We start from the raw sequence: 22,804 nt of genomic DNA, 5'->3' as shown, positions 1-22,804 counted from the left end.
GAACAATCTGGAATAAAGGGAATTGTCAGCTAGAATGTTAGTGAAATTATCCACAACAGGAGACCAGAGAATCCAAATACCACCAGGCAGTTATTTCCATGAGAATAAAATCACAATTTATGAGCCCTGCAAATTATACCATTATTAAAACAAACATCCCATTGAGGCTACAGCTATCAGATAAATGGCTTTATTGTCCCTATTGTTTCATCCACTGCCACAAAGAGGTGCAAACTGAATGAGCTGTTACCAGAAGCAGTAATTTCTAGGAAATTACAAGGCAGACCTCCATCTTAAAGCTGCTTTGTGCTGGGGTGTACACACTCTAGAGGGGGATCGGGAAATGAAGAACCAATTGCTCTTCACCTGCCACCACACTCAAAAATCCAAGGCTTGATATGCAGGACTCACCAGTTTTCCCTGCTTTGTTTTCTCTCTCAGCAGGCAGTTCCTGGGCTTGCCCAGGAGGAAGAATCTGAACTGAGCAAATCACTCTATTCACTAGGAAACCTTTCCAATCCTCCAACCCAAATAAACACAGAAGAGACAAGAAAATGGCCCCCGGTTTCCTTGGCTCCCAACAATACAAAGTACTTCAAGCCAGAGCACCGAGAACTAATGAGAAAGTACAAAAGCATGGCAGAGGCCCTTCCCATTAGTAACAAAGAAAAACAAATCCCTTTACACTGTTAGCATCACACACCTCACACTGTATCTTCAGACTTAAACAAATGACCTGAGGCAGACTATGAAACAACTACTCTGTGCTGATTTACATCATGGAAGAGGCCAGGCAAATGTAACTCACTGAATGCACAAACATACCAATTTTGAAAACGGAAGGAATGACACTAGCATCTGCTATATGCTAGTATTCCTACTTCTCACAACCCTGAGGTAGAACAGACACATCCTTACTGAAAGAAAAGAATTTAAGACTCAGAGAAATAAAGTCACTTGCCCAAAGTCACAGAGCTTCTAAAATTAATATTGAGCTGAAGGTTCTCTGATTTTAAAATTATAAACACTCTTTTAAGTTTTTGCTTTCTTTATCCTACCTCTTAGTGCTACCTAATAAAATACTTTTTAAAACATAACTTGGGAAGCAGAGCCAGGCAGATCTCTGAGTTCGAGGATAGCCTGGTCTACAGAGCAAGATCCAGGACAGGTACCAATACTACACAGAGAAACCCTGTCTCAAAATACCAAAAAGATAAAATAATTAAAAAAAAAAAAACATAACTCTGAGCTATTAAACCTAAATTCAACCTGAATCTTCCATGAAGTTCTAGTACTATAAAGCAGTCATGAAAGATGCAGAACTAATGAACTTATAAAGTTCACTTTCTAAAACAAACTTATAAAGTGAATGATGATCATAACCTCAGGCTCATAGATTTTATAATTTACTGAGGGCAAAATGGAAACAGAACTCTTGGCCTACAAGCTCACTGCTTATGAAACTTTATCATGATACCAAATTTACATCTAGGCATAAAAACTCAAAGACTCAAATACCTGACTGGAGTTCCTTGCTTATTTATAAAGAACATCTGTTCATAATAAATAGTCTTCAGAACACTGGGCAAGGAGGGGGCACCAGAAAGCCCCATAGGGCCTCAAAGCTACCTAAATCTAAACTTTCCTCTTCAAAAGCACTAAAAAGTAGTCCAAAAGACAATGAGCTCTAGGCAGAGCTCTAAAACCCTTAGTGTCTTTGGACTACCAAATGAAAACATGAAAGAGCAATACTGGCTCTGGGGCTGGAGGGTCTCCTAGATGTTGAGCACCATGCTCTTTTCAGTGTACACTCTCCTAACATTCTCATGGTCTTTTAGCAGGTGGTAGCATCCTCACTTTAAAATTAAACCAAGGCTGAAAGATAAAGTGACTGAATGCTTGCTGGTATGACCTCAAAACCACTGTTAAATCTGTGATATTAGAAAACACATCAGCATATGCCATGTTTTGTTGATACTCAGAGATCTGCCCTTTCCTAAAATTGAAGAGTGCATTGGGGGATGGGAACATTAGGGAGGGTGAGGAGGGGCTGGAAGGAGAGGAAGAAGAAGAAATCGGAGCCGGGATGTAAAATTAATTAATTTTGAAAAAGAAAACACATCAGCAGCTACTTGAGTTGGGGGGCAGAACAAAGGGGAATAATTTTAAAGAGCCATCAAGAAACTTTTAGAAGGGCTTTTTATAACAATGCCAAGGGGAGGAGCAAAAGACCTTCCCCTTGCTAGATCAAAGCACACCGCACAGCCCAAGTGCAGACCCTTCCAAACACCTGGTAACCATGCACATGGTCAATCCATCCCCTTATGCAGCCCTGCTGGGTAAAGCAAACTCAGATCTCACTAGGAAACTTCTGTTTCTGGGCTCCTACAGATTTCTTTGTTTATCTCTGGCTGTCCTGGAACTAGCTCTGTAGACCAGGCTTGCCTCAATCCTGTAGAGATTCCCCTGCCTCTGCCTCCTGAATGCTAGGATTAAAAGCTTACACTGTCACTGTCTGGGCTTGTAAGTTTCTTTTTATAATAACATTCATACAATTAATATTATATATAGAAATATAAAAAAAAAAGAAAAGAAACTTTTAGAGGAGATAAGAATGCTCACCATCAGAATTGTAGTGATGGTTTCATGGGTATAACCAGATGGCAAAACTTACCAAACTACATTTAATTTATGTAATTTCTTGTATATCAGTTTTACCTCAGTGAAGCTGTTTAAAGGAAAACACACACACATACACACCATGTGTACATACACACAATCACACTACATTTGCTTTTTACTAACCACTGACCATCACATAGTATCAACCTTTAAATTTTGTCTGATTATACATATACCAAGCAAATGAACTATTTCCTTAACCAATTTAGTTTCTAGTTTATATTAAAAAGACATCATTGAAAGTTTTAAATGAGTAACAAGTATTGTTCTAAACAATAGCATTTTGAAATACATTTTCATATAAATGTAATGTTAGTTATAAAATATGACTTGGTAAAGAATAAAAAGTAAAGGTCTTTTTTTTTTTTTTTTTTAGTATCATACAAACTTGGGAATGAATTCTACACTTGATTCCTATTAGTGGATCTAGTAAGATTTCTAAATCTGTGTCCAGTTCTTCAAAGTCAAAGTGAGCAAAATGCGTATCTATAATTACAACTCTCAAAAGACAGAAACAACAGATCTCTAAAGGTTTGAAGCCAGCCTAGTGTATAAAGTAAGCTCCAGGGCAGCCTTTCCTTAAAAAAAAAAAAAAAATCAAAGTGAGAGTGATAATAACCAGGTTGCCAGTCTTAGGTCTGGCTACATATGTAACTGGATACTACTAACATTTATTTCTTATAAGTTTGGAAGCTGGGAAGTCCAAAAACAAGGTGCCAAGGGATGCACTGATTAGTGAGGACGTGCTTCCTGTCTTCCAGATGGCACTCTTCTCACTGCACCCTGACACAGGAGAGTAGTCTGTCTTCTTATAAGGACACTGACCCCATCATGAGCATTCTACAGTCAAGATCTAATTACACCCCAAAGGCCTCATTTCCAAATACCATCACATGTGGGATTAGAGCTTCGGTATGAGAATTCAAAGGAAACGCCAACAGTTAATGGAACTATGATTTACAGGAAATCATGCCCTGTACCAAGCAATGAAGTAACCACTTTATTTCATTTAATCCTCACAACAGCTACACAATGTAAATACCACTATATCCTCATCTAACAAATGGAAAAAGTCATAAAAAGATTAAATCATTTTGAAGATCACACATCAAGTAAATCCAACAACTGAGATCCAGACTCATTTACAAAGTTATTCTGATGAATAAACTTAAATGACATAAATACTATCAGTGCCAGTATCAAATAAATGATAGAATTTCTACTCTCCTGCCCCTCCTGCCCATGCTGAGAATCAAACACAGGCCCTAGTGTTCTATCCCTGAGATACTACAAACTTGCCCCCTCTTTCTTTTATCTTTTGTTTTCTTTCTTTTTTTTTTTTTTTCTTTTTTTTGAGATAGGGTCTCACTCTGCAGCCCTGGCTAGCTCAAACTCATGGTGATAGAAACAAAAGCTTATCACTCGAATGCAGGTAGAAGTCAGAACCCAATTTCTTCTGCCGTCTAATGGACTGAAGACTAGTCCAGGAGTCCTCCAGGCCTCCTGCTCTAGATTGGCAGCTTCGTCGATTCTCAGCCTGGTTCTCAGCCTCTCCAGGGTAAAGACAGTCACAGCTGGACTGCCCAGAGCATGTTGTGTAAGCCAATCTAAGAAAGAGGGGGCAAGTTCATTTTTACATTCAAAGGAAACACCAACAGTTAATGGAACTATGATTTACAGGAAATCATGCCCTGTACCAAGCAATGAAGTAACCACTTTATTTCATTTAATCCTCACAACAGCTACATAATGTAAATACCACTATATCCTCATCTAACAAATGGAAAAAGTCATTTGTTCTGTTCCTCTACAGCAGTGGTTCTCAACCTTCCGAATGCTGCGACCCTTTAATACAGTTCCTCATGTCATGGTGACCCCCCCCCAACCATAAGATTATTTGCATTGTTACTTCATAACTGTAATTTTGCTACTATTACAAATCATTCTGATATGCAGAATATCTGATACATAACCCCCAAAGGGGTTGTGACCCAGAGGTCAAGAACCTTAATATACCCCAATAAGAAATAAGCCTGGAAAGATTTTAAATAAAAGCATGTCAGTTTAGATTAAATTGAGACAATGAAACCAACTGTAAAAATGCACACAAATAAAACAAAAACAAACAATAAAACTATTCAGTTTCACTGAAAGAATGTTTCTGATGACACAAAGATTATTAATTTACTAAATCTCAAATCTTAATCCTCATCTACATATCTTTTCTCATCCTGTGTGATAAGACACACTTATTCAGTGTTTTTGCTATGTAACAAAGTACAAGACCTGACTCAAAAGCTCTAAAGCATCCATGCAATGGGGTTGCAAGCTGAACTAGCTGGGGTTTTTTGGTTTTGTTTTTTTTCTTCATAAAACTCCATTTTCAATTGAACAAACAACTGGCAGGCAAACCATAATTACTCAGACTTGGATGTTTGGCAGATGCTTTTTCAAAAATGAACAACGCAAGACTGTCACTCAAGGAAAACAACTGTCAGTATTTGTTGCCCATAATAAAATTGGAACTTTCAGAAGAAAATTAGAAAAGATTTGTTGCTGGTAGTGTTGGCACATGCCTTTAATCCCAGCATTTGGGGAGGCAGAGGCAGGCAGATCTCTCAGAGTTCAAGGCCAACCTGGTCTACAGAGCAAGTTCTAGACCAGCCAGGACTACCTAAAGAAACCCTGTCTCGAAAAACCAAAAGAGGGGGGGGAGAGGAAAAAGAAAGAAAAAGGATTTGTCTGAAAAGATCAGTGTTAATATCAATAAATGTGATTTTTACATTATACAGTAGAAAAACACCTTTTAGAAGATCCCTCAGAGCCACAGACTGAGTTGTGTAACCCCCTCTCAAATAGATGTTGAAGTCCAATAAGATGGTAGTTAGATTGGAAGTGGAGCCTTTGGGACAGTTAGGTTTAGATTATTTATAATGAGGTTTATTTACACTAATGATGAAATTAACACCTTATTAAGAAGAGTCACCAGAGAGAGGGCCATGTGTCACACACCTCTAATCCCAGCACTTGAGAGGCAGAGGCAGGAAGATCAGAAAGTTTGAAGCCAAACTAGGCTACACGAAACTATGTCTTAAAAAAATAAAAAAGGGACCTACAAGATGGCTCGGCGGGTAAAGGTGCTTGCTGTCAAGCCTGGCAACCTGAGTTTGACTCTGGGACACACATGTTAGGAGAAACCTCCCCTCAAAAAAATATTCCCTGACCGTCACAGTGAATTCACACACAGTCACCCTAAAAAAAAATAAAAAAATTAATTTTAAGACAGCCTGGAAGGGCATGGTGGATCATCCCTTAATCTTAGCACTCAAGAAACAGAGGCAGATGGATCTCTGTGAGCTCCAAACCAGGCAGGCTAGAACAAAATAAAGCCCTCTCTTAAAAATAAAAATAAAAATAAAAATAAAAATAAAAATAAAAAGGATAAACATACCAGAAAACTTTACTATTTCTCATGAAAGCAAGCATACTCACTACTACCACCCACATATGTAACCACATAGCCGGAAGTAGCCACCTATAAGCCAAGTAAACCCTCATAAAAAAACTAACCTAAACTAGGTGGTGGTGGTGGTGGTGGTGGTGGTGCAGTACACCTTTAGTCCTAGCACTCCGGAGGCAGAGGCAGGTGGATCTCTGTGAGTTCGAGGCCAGCCTGGGCTACAGAGTGAGTTCCAGGAAAGGAGCAAAGCTACACAGAGAAATCCTGTCTCGGGGGAAAAAAAAAAAAAAGAAAGAAAGAAAGAAAAACCAAATAAAAGAAAAAGTAAAAAGAAAGAAAGAAACTATAGTTGTAGCCCGATGATGGTGGCACACACCTTTAATCCCAGCACTTGGGAGGCAGAGGCAGGTGGATCTCTGTGAGTTCGAGGCCAGCCTGGTCTACAGATCAAGTTCCAGGACAGGCACTAAAAACTACACAGAGAAACCCTGCCTTGAAAAAAAGAAAAAAGCTGGGCAGTGGTGGTACACACCTCTAATCCCAGCACTAGGGAGGCAGAGACAGGTGGATCTCTGTGAGTTCGAGGCCAGCCTGGTCTACAGAGCTAGATCTAGGACAGGCACCAAAACTACACAGAGAAACCCTGTCTCAAAAACAAAAACAAAAAGAAAGCCTTCTACACCTAATTCTTTTGATCCTTCAACCGAAGGAAGACCCAGCTCTGGTTCCTTCTAGAGGACACAACAAAGAATCTTCTTGAAAACAAAGAGTCCTTTTCAGATGCCAAATATGCTGGCATCATGATCTTAGACTCCCTAGTCTCAAGAATTCTGAGAAATAGCTGAGCGGTGGTGCTGCACATCTTTAATCCCAGCACCTGGGAAGCAGAGGCAGGCAGACCTCTGTGAATTCAAGGCCAGCCTGGTCTACAAAGAGAGTTCTGGGACAGCCAGAGCTGTTACACAGAGAAACCCTGTCTCAAAAAAACCAAACATATACGAGAAAGAGAGAGAGAGAGAGAGAGAGAGAGAGAGAGAGAGAGAGAGAGAGAGAGAATATTTGAGAAATTTCTATTATTTGTAAATGACCCTAAAGGATTGTTACAGCAACAAGACAGACTAAGATACCAATACCTACCCATGCACACTGTCTACCTACAAGAAGTCATAAACACTGGTCCAGAGTGTGATAGAGTGAATTTATTTTAACATTTTCTTGGATAATTCTGATGAAAAACCAAGACATTATCTAAGTAGGTTCAGACTATTGATATAACAGTTTAAAACCAGGATGCTTTAAAAGAACAGAGGATTAAGCCGGTCAGTGGTGGCACACATCTTTAATCCCAGCACTCAAGAGGCAGAGGCAGACAGATCAAAGCCAGTTTGGTCTACAAAGAGAGTTCCAAAACAGTCAGGTTTACACAGAGGGACCCTGCCTCAAAAAACAAAAACAAGAAAGAAGAAGAAGAAGAAAAAAAAAAAAAAAGAACAAAGAATTCATTAGGGTTGTTTTGTTTTTCAGCAGTATTGGAGATCACACACAAGGCTTCACACATGCTAGACAAGGATTTCTCAGATGCTACCCAAAGGCTTTAGAACAATGCAGACCAAGTTGTTTTGTTTTATTTGAGACAGGGTTTTACTCCGTAGCTCTCATTGGCCTGGAACTCAGAGAGATCTGCCTGCCTCTGCCTCCTGAATGATGGGATTAAATGTATACATGCATACCATGCCCATTGAAGACAAAGTTTTCAATACTAGCTTTTTTCTTACAAATATAAACTACCTAATTCCTATAGCCTAAACTGTTTTGAGTCTTTAACATGTCAGCACAATTCTTTATACAGTAGAAATGTGAGGATTAAACTATATATGGAAGACAGAAAACATCTACCATATTGCCCACAACAGATACTCAACAGACTGTTTTGTCTACCTTTAGCCCCTACTTATCCTAAAGCCTAAGAAAAGCTACTCTTGAGTTTTGATCCCTTTATCCTTAAAGTGAAATAGTGCTACATAAGCAATGTATGTACTACAAATCCAGTGATAATTTAATAGTATTTGCAGAAGTATAAGCAGCACACTTACATATTTTATTTCTCTGTGTAGTTTTGGTGCCTGTCCTGGATCTCACTCTGTAGACCAGGCTGGCCTCGAATCCACCTGACTCTGCCTCCAGAGTACTGAGATTAAAGGCATAAGCCACCCCGCCCAGCCTCTGATAGGGATTTTTAATATCAACTTAAGGCATGAAGACACGTTAGAAAACTAAAATGCACACAAAATTACAAAACAGTGTTAGAAAAGAAATATGAACATCAGCAGAAATTGTTAAATTTGAAGTAAATGATCAAAATGTATATTTAAATTCAGATCCTAATCTCAAATCAGCCAAAGACTAACATTTACTATGAAAAAAATATCAGCCCAGGTTGCCTTAAAACTGTTTATATCTAAGAAAAAAACAAAGCATAGGGCTTGGGAGAAAGCTCAGTGGGTCAAAACAATCGCAGTGGAAGCAAGAGGACCTACGTTCAAATGCCATGCACCCACATAAAAGCCGGCACGGCCACACACTCCTAGGATTGCAGGACTTTGGGGAGACCGGCAGTCCCAGAAGCCTGTTAGCTAAGCCAATGAGTGGGTTGGGGGAGGATAGCATGAGTTTCAAGTTCAATGAAACCGTCTCAAAAAACAAAAGAACAACAACAAAAAAAAAAAAAAAAAAACCCTCACAAAACAGACATTTTGAAAGAACCAAGACAACTTACTAATCCAATTAAATTCTAATTTTTTTTTTTTTTTTTTTTTTTTTTTTGAGACAGGGTTTCACTGTGTAGCCCTGGCTATCCTGGTACTTACTCTATAGACTAAGCTGGCCTCAAACTCACCTGCCTCTGCCTCCCCAGTGTTAAGATTAAAGGTGTGAGTCACCGTCACCATCACCACCACCACCCAGCTCTAAATTCCATTCTCCCTAAGTAAAACACCACTTGATCTTACTCCTCAATAGGCATCTTATTACTGCTTTACCAACTGTCCTCATTGAGTTCAACCAACCACTCACTTTATACATTTCAAGGGCGAGAGGTCACTACCCTCACAAAAGTTACAACTAAGTGAAAGGAAAGACAAAAAGAATTAAATTGAGGGCTAGAAAGACCGCTCAATGGTTAAGAACATTTGTTGCTCTTATGGATGACTCAGGTTCAGTTCTTAGCACCCACATGGTGGTTCACAACTATCCAAAATACCAGTACCAGATGATCCAACACCTTCTTTCTGACCTCTGCAGGCATAAGCGCGCACGCGCGCACACACACACACACACACACACACACACACACACACACACACTTATATAAACTATACTAATTTTAAAAAAAAATAATAATATGCCGGGCGTTGGTGGCGCACGCCTTTAATCCCAGCACTCGGGAGGCGGAGGCAGGCGGATCTCTGTGAGTTCGAGGCCAGCCTGGGCTACCAAGTGAGCTCCAGGAAAGGCGCAAAGCTACACAGAGAAACCCTGTCTCGAAAAACCAAAAAAAAAAAAAAATAAAAAATAAAAAAAATAAAAAATAATAATAAAAAGGCCAGACGAGGTGAGGCATGCCTTTAATCCCAGCACCTAGGAGGCAGAGGCAGGAGGATCTCTATGAGTTATAGGCCATCCTGTTCTATATAGTGAGTTATAGGACAGCCAGAGCTACATAAGAGACCTGCCTCAAAATAAAACATTAATAAATAAATATTAATTAAAGACTTAAATTTTCCTGAAGTCAGTCAAGCACTGTAACAGGGACATGCACTAGATGTTCTCTGGATACAAAATAGGGACATTTTGTTGTTATGACAACCTTAGCTGTTCTCAAAGATTTCTTTTTTTTTTTTTCTCAAAGATTTCTTAAGGAATATCATTTAATCCAAAAGGATGAACAAAAGGAGAAATATCATAAGCAAAGTTATGAAACATCAACATAGCTCAGCAACTACACCGTGCTTGGTAGTCAGTACTATGAGTGATGAGAGATAACACAGGAGTGTACACTATACTGCACATAGGCACAGATCATAGATGCCCATATATGATTTGTGAAGGAGCCAAGGGAGAGATTTAAACGAGAAAGGAACAAGAACATACCCCATAGATCTGTGTCTTGAGTAACCATAGGGATGGTATGGTAATTCCTTTAAGTTAGGACAAAACAGAGAAGAGACCATTTTAACTGTTTGTGAGTACAAAGTGTACAGAGATAGAGGTCAGAAGTAGACAGCAATATGAGTTGTTCAGTATCAGGAGATACAGTATCAGGACATTGGAATGGCTATAATGGAGGTGGTAGAGAGAGTAGCCAGTGGTATGTGCAAGCTCAGGAAAGGAATCTGAGCTGGAGAAAGAGATCTGACAGTCAATAGCACATGGACAAGACTACTCACAGTATCAAAGAAGTCTAGTGAGCCAGGAAGCCAACCCTAAAAAAATATAAACACTCATAGACAGCAGATTAAAAAAATAAATAAATACAAAGAGAGATATCAACACATTAAAAAGCAAAAATAACAAACACTTTGTCATAACTGTCAGCTATTTTTACATTTCCAAAAGGTTTTTTCCTGAGAGACATGACGGCACACACCTGTAAAAGCAGAACTTTGGAGGCTGAGGCAGAAGGAACACTGCAACTCTGAGGCCAGCTTGCTCTATGTGGTAAGTTCCTAGCTAGCTCCTATCAGGCCAGATGACCTGAGTTCTATCCTTAAGACCCAAAAAGTGGAAGAAGAGAAAGATTCCCTCAAGTTGTACTGACTGCCACAAATACACCATGACATAAACACACTCAACACCTACACATGCGAACACACACATTTAACTAAATAAGTTTATTTAAAAAAAAAATTCTCACCAGTATGGTGACCATAATTTTAATCCCAGCACTCAGGAAGCAGAGGCAGGCAGATCTTTGTGAATTCAAGGTCAGCCTAGTCTATATATTGAGTTCCAGGACAGCCAGAGCTACATAGTGAAACCCTGTATCAAAAGAAAAAAAAGTTCCCCTTATAGCTGGCCCTGCCCCTCCTTGGGAGCGACAGCCCCAGCCCTCATAAAACACGGGAGAGCTGGCCCAGATGGCATGGGCCTAGGAGAGCTGTCTCTGTTGTCTCTGTCCCTTCCCCAGAGGGCAGTCCCTGTGGCCTAGAACCTACCAGCTCAGCGACCATCCAGACACACATCCTGGGCCTTGGGTTGGCCCACCCTAACATCTACCCCATCTATGACCTGCTGGAGTACACGGAGGGATTGGTCCTGTGAAACAATAACCGCAGGGTCTCCATGACAACAGCAGGATGTCTGAGAGGAGTTTCAGGGAGGGTCCAGTGCTGATGGTGTGTGTGTGTGTGTGTGTGTGTGTGTGTGTGTGTGTGTGTGCCAGAGACCTGGAACCAGACCAATGACTCACTGCAGTGAACATTTTGCGGATGGAGCTGATTGGACAGAGGGGTATACCTCGTGACACACTAAGCTAATAATGCCACTGGGATGAATAAAGAGGTGTTGAAAAGACAGAGGAGTGAGGTAGTTTTTATTTGCTTGTTTGTTTATTTGTTTTGTTTTTAATAAATTTGGGGTGGCATAATGTAAGGGTGAGGGGTGGATATGGAGGGACTAGGAAGTGAACCAGATGGAGGTGCATGATGTAAAATTCCCCAAGAATCAATAAAGAATTATGTTTTAAAAAATGTTTCCCCTGCTGAACAGAAAACCAAGAAGGGCAAAAAATTAAATTAAATTAAATTAAAAAAAAAAAAAAGGAACAGTGAAAGCTTTGTCTGGATATAAAGTTCATCAGAGGGCTTGCCTTACATGAAACACCCTGGGTTCAGTCCTCAGCATCAAAAAAAAAAAAAAAAAAAAAAGTAAAGTTTTTATCTGGATATGGTGTGTACATGTTTACAATCCCAACAGTTAAGAGGTAGAAAATACTGAGTAATAAAAGAGCATTTTACTTTACTTGAGAAACAATTCACAAGTAAAATAAAAATATCAGTAACAGTAGTGGCTACTATATTAAATGTCAATGATGTATATCCACGTTCCAGGTACTTGGTCCTTATTTAATTCATGTATCAACCCAAAGAGTATTAATACCCTCTTCAATGTGTACAAATAGTCCTCACTCTATTACTCTCTGTAATTATTACAGAAAACAAAAAGGGAAGTAGCTAATTTGTCTCGATAGTGGCAAAAACAACATATATTTCCCATTTATTTATTTATTATAATATTATTAAATAAATCCTTAATTTTTTCATTTTTAGCTCTCAAGCACACTTACTGTGGCACTGGGTCCCCAAAAGTTCTCTTGGAAGAAATTCTCTAGTCCTTTTTCTAATCCACTATAACTAACAACCTTTAAATTTCAAGGGAGAAACTAGGGAATAATCTTCATGTATGCCCCCATTCTACTGGAAGAACATTTAAGATAGACAATAAGTCTAACATGCTTTTTATCACATCTAAGTACCTGATTTCAGTTTGGAAGATACATTTTATATAATCATTTACAATTTAAAAATATTTTCAGTTATTCTATCACTTGAGCCTAAGTTGATAAATAAGTAAAGTGAAGTTCTTACAGATCATCAATAAATATAGATTACAAATTTCTTGGACAAACATTTCCTCATTCAGGTTGCTAAGCTTCTGGTATGTGTAGCTGAGGATTTCCTATTTGTGGTACTCTGTTTTCAGATGGGAAATGGTCCCACCCAATCAGGTAAGGGCCGAGGTACCAGGTAGGCTGCCTATCTGCATATGTATAAAAACATAACTAGACGAGTAGAGTAAGCCAGGCATGTGGTACTTGTCTAACATCAACTAAGGCAGGAGGACCTCAAGTTTGAGACTGGCCAGAACTACACAGCAAGTTCATGTCACTTAAAATGGAGACACTGTCTCATAAAAAAAAAAAAAAAAAAAAAAAGTTTGCCAAAACATGACAAGAAGCTTCAAACTAATATAGCAAAGAATTAGAACCTAGGACATCTAAATTCCTGCCAATAGAAGACTCCAAACAGTGCTCTTTCAGAGCTCACACCCATGACTTCCACCACTACTACCTTGTCATTCTGTTTCCAACTATGATTGGGTAATTTGATCATCCATACAGACAAATTTGCTTCCTCTAGCTACCTAGACTACCCATATTCTTTAATGTCTGTATACGTGCACACTAGAAAGTTTTTTGGGCACTGGGCTCAGTGTTTGAGTACATAACCTGTGGGAAGCTCTGATCTGAAGGAAGAGAAGGAATAGGGCATTAAATGGTAAGGATGCACACTAATTTAGCCTTTTTACTTTTTTGTAATTTCCTATTTATTTCAAGTACATGTATTATTTTAACAATAGAAAAGATAAAGCTTTTCATAGTTAAAAATAAAGGTAAGGCAGAAAAGGAAAAAAAAGGAAAGGTTGGTTCACATAAAATTCAAGAAAGTTATTACTTTTAAGGGAGAAGGAAGAAGACAGATTTAATCAGGCAGGAGGGCAGCCTCCCAAGAGGCTTTAAAACACTAACCCCTGACTGGGGATGCAGTTCAGTGGTAGAGAGCTTTGCCTAGCATGTTCAAGGTCCTAGATTTGATCTGGGGTGGAGGCAGGAAGCAAGGGTGACAAAGACAAAGACCTCTCTGATCCTGTAACTTGAATTCAGGAGGCTGAGACAGGAGAATTGTTTTTGGGCTACATAGCAGGACACCATCTTTAAGTAACAAAAGCACTAGAAATCTCCTTTTTATAAAGTGAGGTAGTGAGTACACAGGTCTTCAACCCATTTTATAAAGTGAGGTAGTGAGTACACAGGTCTTCAACTTGGGTTGTTTTGGTTTGGTTTGTGACAGGGTTTCTCTGTGTAGCCCTGGCTGTCCTGGAACTCACTCTGTAAACCAGGCTGGCCCCAGACTCAGAGATCTGCCTGCTGCCACCTCCCAGAGTGCTGGGATTAAAGGTATGCACCACCATGCCTGACTCGACTGGTTATTCTTTAAATTGTGGATTTGTGTTAAATACACTTTTATATATATGAGTCATTTCATAATTTAAAAAGACATGGTCAGGGTTGGGGAGTCAGAATTCTAGGCAATAACCCACACTCTGCTACTTATTGACTGTATCCCTTTAAAAAAGCATTTTATTACTCTTAACAGTGCAGTTGTTATTTGCTAGATTACGAAGCTAACAGCTAACTTTTTTTTTTTGACATTTAATGAACTGCTTAAAGTAACTAAACTATAAACATACAAACTGTAGATTAATTGTGGTTTCAAAATAATATAACAGTAACTTTATAAACAAAAGAATGCCATAACACTAAGAATTCAGTGGCAGGGTAACATAACCATTCACCATTCCAGCTTCTGCCCATCTCTCTATGATAATGAAAACTAATATTGTTTTAATATGCACTACATAACACATTGTGTTAAATGCTTTCTTAACGTATTCTGTTTAACCCACCAAACAAATGAGGTTAATTTTATTATCCTCGCTTTACAGATAATCGCATTGTGCCCAAGGTCACACACATATCTAGTAGTGAGCTTCAGAATCTACACGTTAGCCAACACATTCACTTGCCTCACCTCTAACCTGAAAGCAGCCTGTCCTTCCCATGACACTAGAGCTCCCTGACAACTGCTTTTAGTTCTTCTCCATCTCCCCTAGCACTGAGCAGGCACTAAATAAAGAGTGAACATACATTTTATATACACACAAGGTATTTAAGACATGAACTCGTCTGTCTCCTTGGACAACCTTCATAAAGTATGAATGTCTTGTTTTGCCATTTTAACCACAGTTAAACATACAACTCAAGATCTTCAATGTATTCACAATGCTGTGCAATAATTACCCCTAAGGAGAAAAGGGGGGTTTATGACTTTACTGAAATCATTCCCCTTTCAAATACTGGAATCAGAATTGGGATTTGGGGGCTGGAGAGATGGCTCAGAGGTTAAGAGCACTGGCTGTTCTTCCAGAGGTCCTGAGTTCAATTCCCAGCAACCACATGGTGGCTCACAACCATCTGTAACAAGATCTGATGCCCTCTTCTGGCCTGCAGTCACATATGCTGTATACATAATAAATAAATAAATCTTTTTTTAAAAAAAAAGAATTGGGATTTGGTTTTTGGGGGTTTTTTGTTGTTGTTGTTTATTCGAGACAGGGTTTCTCTGTGCAGCTTTGCACCTTTCCTGGAACTCACTTGATAGCCCAGGCTGGCCTCGAACTCACAGAGATCCGCCTGGCTCTGCCCCCTGAGTGCTGGGATTAAAGGCGTGTGTCACGGCTCTTCATTTTCTCCGGGCTTCTGTCTACCAATCCCTTCACCAGTTCTCCACTTTTCACCCTGCCTGCTTCACTACTGCACAGGTAACCATGACTACAGGAAAAACAAACCCACCAAGACAGTTCTCCTCCCATTTTTGAGCTTCCAAAAACTGGGGCTTTAACATGAACAGCCCATCAGCAAATTCACAAAAGCAATGTCTGGACCCTAGAGTAAAATTTTAAGAAGAAATGCCCTCATTGGTTAGATTACATTCTCACTGAATTACAGGCGACTGCTTAAGCTTGATTTTTTTTTAAATGAGAATACAGAAAGCATCCAAAAAACAAACAAACAAACAAACAAAAACAAAACAAAAAAAACCCTACACTTCTAATTCCAAGGATGTCTACCCCTACATCATTCCACCCATTTTGGGGGAAGAAAAAAAAAATTAAGACTCTATATGGGCATTTTTATGTGTTCAATTATGAAACCCAAGGAAAATTGTTTGTTTTGTAGCTGAACACTAAAGCTTTAACAAAAAAAAATTTTTTAATTCCCATTGGTATCAATTTTACCTTTTTTCCATTTCTCCTCCTTTTCCCTCACACTGAGCTCTAATCAACAGCCACTTCCAGATTAACATGTCATTGTTAATGCAATTACACCCAGAAAACTGCTTCCCTAAAGCTGTTCCCTCTCTTTACACTCCCCTCCACCTTCCACCAAGCATTCTACCACAAGAATAAACTCATCTGTAAGCTTGAAATCAATTTTCTGATGAAATACATGGAGTTACTGTGTTTGTGGTTAATGCAACGTGCCTACATCAACATCGTCCCCTTAAAAGTAATATATGGTTGTATATACTTCATTTATCTACACCTAACAAAATTCTGATCGCTCGAATTCCTTTAGAAAAAACTTCAATCTATAGAAACAGCCCAATTATTTTAAATCTTAACAAGTAATGTCAAAAGAATGAACAACTCCATCAGTACCAAACCATCTTGCCAATGAATATTTATTACATTTCCATATTTCCTGTCTTCTCTCCTGTTTACATAAAGGGTAATGCCAAGACTCATCTCAGGATTATCAGTCTGCAATCCAATGATGGGCCTAATTGCCTTGCAAACCAGGACACCAATAAATGGAGTCTTCAAGCAATCAGTTTTATTGGGGGGAGGTGGGGCTTGCTAACCTCTTTCTGCACACACACACCTTGCCTGCCTAGAAAATAAATCCAGTCTTCCTATTTTTCAATATCATTAATCAGTTCTCAAGCAAGAATGTCCCCTACCAACCTCAAGTTCATCAAAGTCCATTTAAATTACAAATTCCAGAACTAGTTTTCAGTGTACCAGGGGGAGGAGGGGAAAGGAGAAGGCAGAGACAGTTTCACCTTCTCCCACATTTCCATTGAGAGCTGGTCCCCCCATCCCCCAAGTTTCTCTTTATGACAGAGGAACTGCAAGACACCCCCTTCTCTGTTAATTCTACCTTAAATGAAGGTTCTCTCAAAACTTTACCCTTGGGCTGTTATTTCCAGACAATACCAACATAAACCAAACAAAAAGGTCAAATTGACAGCTATTATCCCCTAGGAGAATCTTTAATGTACCTGCTCTGTCTCCTGTGGAAGACCCTTCTAATGACCTTATTATTATTGTCTCTCACCAAAGCAACCATGGATGTAAGTGTTCTAACCCCTAAACCTCTAGTGCGCCCTGGAGGACATCCTTTCCTAAATGAGCCAACCCACTTCTTCCCAGTACTGCTCCCTGGCCCTCTCCATCCTCTGTCCCAACAACCGTACCCAAAACGCTGGGTCTTTCAGGTCTTAAATTCCCCCTCTGCCACCACACCACAGGTAACCAGCTCATCACAGACATCACTTCTGCAAAACGGGCAGAGAGACATTTTCTTGAAGACACCATCCCCTAACCTTGCTCACCACCTGCCAGTGTTCTCTCAGCGAGGCCAGCTGAGTAGGTAGGCTTACATACCCTCTGCCTCCAACTTCCGCCCAGGGCAGCCACCTTGCTCCCTCCAGTGACTGGAAACTCACCCTAAATCCTCTTCCACTGTGCTCTCGTCCCCAATTCCAATCCCTGCCCTCCGATTTGGGGCCCAACTTACAATACTCCCTCCTGTCAGCTTACCATCCATCCCCTGTAGTTGGGAGTCTCATCCCTCCCAGCCCATATTCCAACCTCCAGCAGCCGACCCCAAGGAAACCCCAAATTCTACCTCTTCTGTCCTCTCCAAACCCGAGCTATTTCCTTAAGTATTCACAAATTCCACCATCCCCAGAAGACAACAGCCCACTTCAAGCTTAGGTCTCAACCCCTGCCAAGCCCGTCACCCCCAGCTCCTACCAGCTCCATCAGCCTTCCCCAGGTCCACCCCAAACCCCACCTTCCAGAATTAGCACTCCCCGGAGTCCCGTCCAACGTTTAGATCCCACTCCGCATTTAAAAGATCTCCTTAGCCCCCACCCCAGCTCCGATCTCAAGCTGTCAACTGCTTCAGGCCAACCCCAAATCATCACCTTCATCCAGTCCCCTCCCCCAATAAAAGACATCCCACTCCAGTCTCACCTTCCACCTCGCCCCAAGACAATCCCCAATCCCACCTCGATACCCCACACACGCCATGCTCCTGTCCCAGGTCTGGTTATCCCTCCATGTAAAGTCGCCCCCCCCCCACGCCCCCGCTACCCTCCCTTGACCTGCTGGTGTCCCACCCTCACCCAACCCCCAGCCCGCGCTCGGACAAGTCTCCCCCCACCAGCCCGCCGTTCCATCGCGGTCCACCTCGGTCCCCTCCCCCGCGGCCGGCGCGGGGGCCCCACGGCCCCCACCCTCCTTCTCGCCGGCGCCACCAGCCCAAGCTCCACAGGAGCGGGCCGGGGGGCGGGGGGTCTCCTCACCGGAGAGCTGCTGCAAGCGAGAACCGCGGCGGCGGCGGCGGCGGCGGCGGCAGCTGAGGCGACGGTGCCCTTGTCTTCTCCGGAGGCTACAGCGGCGACGCTCTCGTCCCCTCGTCCGTGTCCAGTAGGGTGGTGGATGGCGCGCGGGGACGGGAGCCTCCTCCTCCTTCTCCTCAGCTACTCGGCTCTGGATCCTCTGCAGTAGCCGCGGAGAAACCCGACAGTGGGGGAAGGGGACGCTCGGCTGCAGGCAAGAGAGGAGGAGGCGGAGGGAGGGGGCGGGGGACCTCTGAGAAGGGCGGGGGAGGAGGAGCCCGCGCGCCGTCCCGACACGTCCCACAGCCTCAGAGCCCCCTGGACTACAACTCCCGGCATGCTCCGCCGCGGCCCTGCGCGGCCTGCATCTTCCAACCGCGCGCCGGTCCTGGGGCCGCACCCTCTTGGGTCACAGACAATGGAATGAAGCCGACCGTCCACGGAAGACTTTTGTAAACTCAAAGACCGCTTGAGAGGGAAGTCGGATATTTCTGCAGCCTCATCTCCATGAAGAAAAACTCTCTTCGTCTCCAACCTATACAAACACTCGTTTCCGCCCAAGGGACTACACCTCCCAGCATGCCACACACAGCTGCCCAGCCTTCTCCTTCCGGACCCCTCTCAGACTCGGTACTACAGTTCCCAGGAGTGTGGTCCTTGCGAAATGCTGGGACATGCAGTTCTCAGTCCTTCCTCCATGTTAAGAAAAAGAAGTGAAAGAGAGGAAAAGGGGAAGGACTGTTCCAACCCACAGCGCTTGGGCCTAGATGGGCTACATCACCTGTAATGCTATACTCCCCTCGCCATCTCCTCGTCACTGTCTCTCCAGAATTAACGCAGCCGCCGCCTCACTGGCTTCCCTGCAGATTAAAGGACGATTCTGCAACTTGAATCCTCATGTAAAAAGGACATTTGTTTACATTTACGTTACTTATAAATATTTAGTTTGCAAAAATGATCGGAAATGTTAGAAAGGAATGACCAAGGTTATTAGAGGAGGTTGTTGAATAGGAGGCGGGGAGGATGTAGATACCCATCAATATGGGCTGATTCAATAAATGGTGATGCCTACATACAACGCAGTGCTAAGCAGCCATTTAAAATGCTGATAGATGTCTTTAGACATGGAAGGCTCTTCACAATTTGCTCTCGGAGGGGCAAACTGATTACAGAAACAGCATGATTAGACAGGTTCGATTTATTTGAAGTTTAAGGGTATAAAATGCATAACGGTTTCAGGAGAGAGATTCTTCAAAATGTTATCAGTGATTGTCTTTGAAAAAGGGTTGTTAGGTTTCTAGTCACTCTTATTTTATATTGCCTGAATTGCTATTTCCAAAAAAATATCTCCAAATACAACAAGCTCTCTTTCCCACCTAGAAACTTTCCTTGGTTCCCGGTTTCCTGAATGGTGCTTTAGGACTGTGTGTCTTTCTGTAAACTCAGGAGATCCACTATTTAAAAACGGTGGTTATGCACTGTTAGTTACTTCTCTGCTTGCTGAGACAAAATACCTGACAATGGCAGCCTACGGAAGGAAGGAAGGAAGGAAGGAAGGAAGGAAGGAAGGAAGGAAGGAAGGAAGGAAGGAAGGAAGGAAGGAAGGAAGGAAGGAAGGAAGGAAGGAAAGGGTTTTGTTCTGTTTTTCAGGGTTTGTGTTTTTGTTTTGTTTTGTTTTGTTTTTGGGGGGGTGTTTTTTTTTTTTGAGGCAGAGTTTCTTGGCTGTCCTGCAGATCACTCTGTAGACCAGGCTGGCCTCCAATTCACAGAGATCCACCTGCCTCTGCGTAGACCACCACAGCAAGGATGGGAGGGTTTATTTTGACTTAGTTTCATATTAGGAAAGATGTGTGTCAGGTCCAAAAGAAACTCAGGACAAATGGCTATCTGTGCTGCCTATTAGCACACCTAAGCACATCTGGCCTCTGTGTTCCCTCCGTATCAGAAGAACCTGTTACAGAGTCCATAGTAGCATCCAGGCTCTTCTTTACCCCCATCATAAATTTCTCCAGTTCATGGGCTTCCCTCCCCACAGCTTTTCATTCCCTCATGACCCTACTATTTTGTCTCTTGTCTCCCTCCCTCTTGGCCAACTCTTTCCCTTCCTCTCCCCATCTCTCTCTCCTCTCATGGCCAAGTCATCTGCTGGCCATGTTCAGTCTATTTGTCTCTCTGCTCTGGGTTCTTCCAGATGCCTCTGGCTGCACTCTCCCTCATATGGACAATAAAAACCTTCCGATTAGCCATACTTTGGAGTGGTCATGTTGTCAGGTCATGTAGATTGGCATCAGGAACAGGTTACATGAGAGGGAGATACTTGTGCTCAGAAAGTACCTTCTCCCTTTTATTCAGTCTAGGAACCCCATCCCATGGCACTGCCCACATTTAGGGTGAGTCTTCCTACCTCAATTAACCTAATCTAGATAATCCCTCAGACATGCCTAGAGATTTTTTTCCATAGTAATTCTAAATCTCCTCAAATTGGCAAGATTAACCATCACAATTATAATTTATTTAAAAAAAAAAACATAAAGAGAGCAAGGAACTCTCAATTTCTCTTCTCAAATTATTTCTTTTTCTGGGCTTTCTCCCCCTGCTCCAAAGTCTCATACAGCCCAGGCTGGACTGGAACTGGCTGTATCGGAAGCTTTACTCTCCAGTGCTGGAAATACAGGCATACATCATGTACCCAGCTTCTCTTTCTCCCTGCCCAAGCCAATTATACCTCCCATAGAGTACATTTTCAACACACACTGGTTTTCTTTATATCTTATTTTCTTTCTTTCTTTTCTTTTTTTCTTTTCTTTTTTTTTTTTTTTTTTTTTTTTTTTTTTTTTTTTTGGTTTTTCAAGACAGGGTTTCTCTGTGTAGACCAGGCTGGCCTCGAAGTCACAGAGATCTGCCTGGCTCTGCCTCCCGAGTGCTGGGATTAAAGGAGTGCGCCAACACCACCTGGCTAAATCTTAATTCTTATCCTGGTGGTTTCTAATCTGTGGGCCAGAGATCATTGTGCACAGGGTAAATGAACATAAGGGAGCACAATTATTGTAAAGGGTCCACAACACTCTACCTCACAAACCATTGTCTGTGAAATGTATTTGCACTTAAAAAATATTTTGCTGGGCTGGGGAGATAGCTTAGCGGGTAAAGGCACTAGCTAGGCGAGCCTGACACCCAAGTTTAATCCCCAGAACATACCACATAGCAAGCATGTGTGGTGGTGAGCACCTGTGATCTGAGCCTTCAGGAGGCAGGTGGAAAACCACCCAGAAGCTCCTGAGCCCCTCGCCTGGAGTATGAGCACCTTAGCAGAAGCTAGAGAGACCTTGTCCCAAGAGGTGGAAGGAGAGAATTTATCCCCAGGCTTTGGGGTTTTTTGTTTGGTTGGTTGGCTTTTTTGCTTTTGTTTTGTTTTTCCAGACAGGGTTTCCCTGTGAAGAAGAAAATATAAAATAAAAGCCAGGAGTAGTAGCACATGTATATGGTTCTAGCAGTTGGAAAGTGGAAACAAAAGAATCAGAGTTCAAGGTCAGCTTCAGCTACCTAGCAAGTTCAAGGCCAGCCTGTGCTACATGGACCCTGTCTCAAGAGAAAAACAATGAGATTTTATTTTTTTAACTGTTTATTTATTATTATGCCTATGAGTGTTGTTCCCTGCATGTGTATGTGCACCACACATGGACCTGGTTCCCTTGGAAGTCAGAAGAGGGTGTCAGATCTGGAATGGGAGTTACAGACAATTGTGAGCTACGATGTAGGTTCTCGGAATTGAACCCAGGTCTTCTGGAAGAACAAGCAGTGTTTTTAATCACTGAGCCATCATTCCAGCCGCAAGACTTTTTTCTCTCTATTTTCTAAAAAGAAGTAAGGCTGAGCATGGTGGCACACACCTTTAATCCCAGCACTCAGGAGGCAGAGGCAGGCAAATCTCTGACTTCAAGGCCAGCCTAGTCTACAGAGTGAGTTCCAGGACAGCCAGGGCTATTATACAGAGAAACCCTGTCTCAAAAAACAAAGCAAAGCCGGGCGGTGGTGGCGCAGCCGGGCGGTGGTGGCGCACGCCTTTAATCCCAGCACTCGGGAGGCAGAGCCAGGCGGATCTCTGTGAGTTCGAGGCCAGCCTGGGCTACCAAGTGAGCTCCAGGAAAGGCGCAAAGCTACGCAGAGAAACCCTGTCTCGAAAAACCAAAAAAAAAAAAAAAAAAAAAAAAAACAAAGCAAAGTAGATAAGTGGATTCCTCAAACTGCTCATTTTTCTTTATTGATTTTTATTGATTATTGTTTCAGCAATTATTTTTCTTTGTTAGTAATTATTTCCATCAAGTCTACCTTTCCCTTTGTGCAGTTTCAGCCA

The 22,804-nt window shown here is 41.7% G+C and overlaps 1 protein-coding gene across 3 annotated transcripts in view; it reads right to left on the bottom strand.

Moving 5' to 3' along the window:
- The window catches only part of Fam168a (family with sequence similarity 168 member A), a 127,748-nt gene extending 109,082 nt beyond the window's left edge, over window positions 1-18,666 (bottom strand). Inside the window, exon 1 of one of the 3 annotated variants that reach the window (XM_076548333.1) lies at window positions 18,415-18,666. The gene's annotated coding sequence lies outside the window, so the exon portion shown is untranslated. The remainder of the gene's footprint in view (window positions 1-18,414) is intronic. The other 2 variants (XM_006982135.4, XM_076548336.1) reach the window with 2 other exon arrangements.
- Between the last annotated feature and the right edge of the window lie 4,138 nt (window positions 18,667-22,804).

The sequence above is a fragment of the Peromyscus maniculatus genome, chromosome 1 (assembly GCF_049852395.1).
Source record: "Peromyscus maniculatus bairdii isolate BWxNUB_F1_BW_parent chromosome 1, HU_Pman_BW_mat_3.1, whole genome shotgun sequence".
Classification (NCBI taxonomy): domain Eukaryota; kingdom Metazoa; phylum Chordata; class Mammalia; order Rodentia; family Cricetidae; genus Peromyscus; species Peromyscus maniculatus.
The sequence above is the reverse complement of the archived record's forward strand: the minus strand, read 5'-3'. Positions and strand labels throughout refer to the sequence as shown.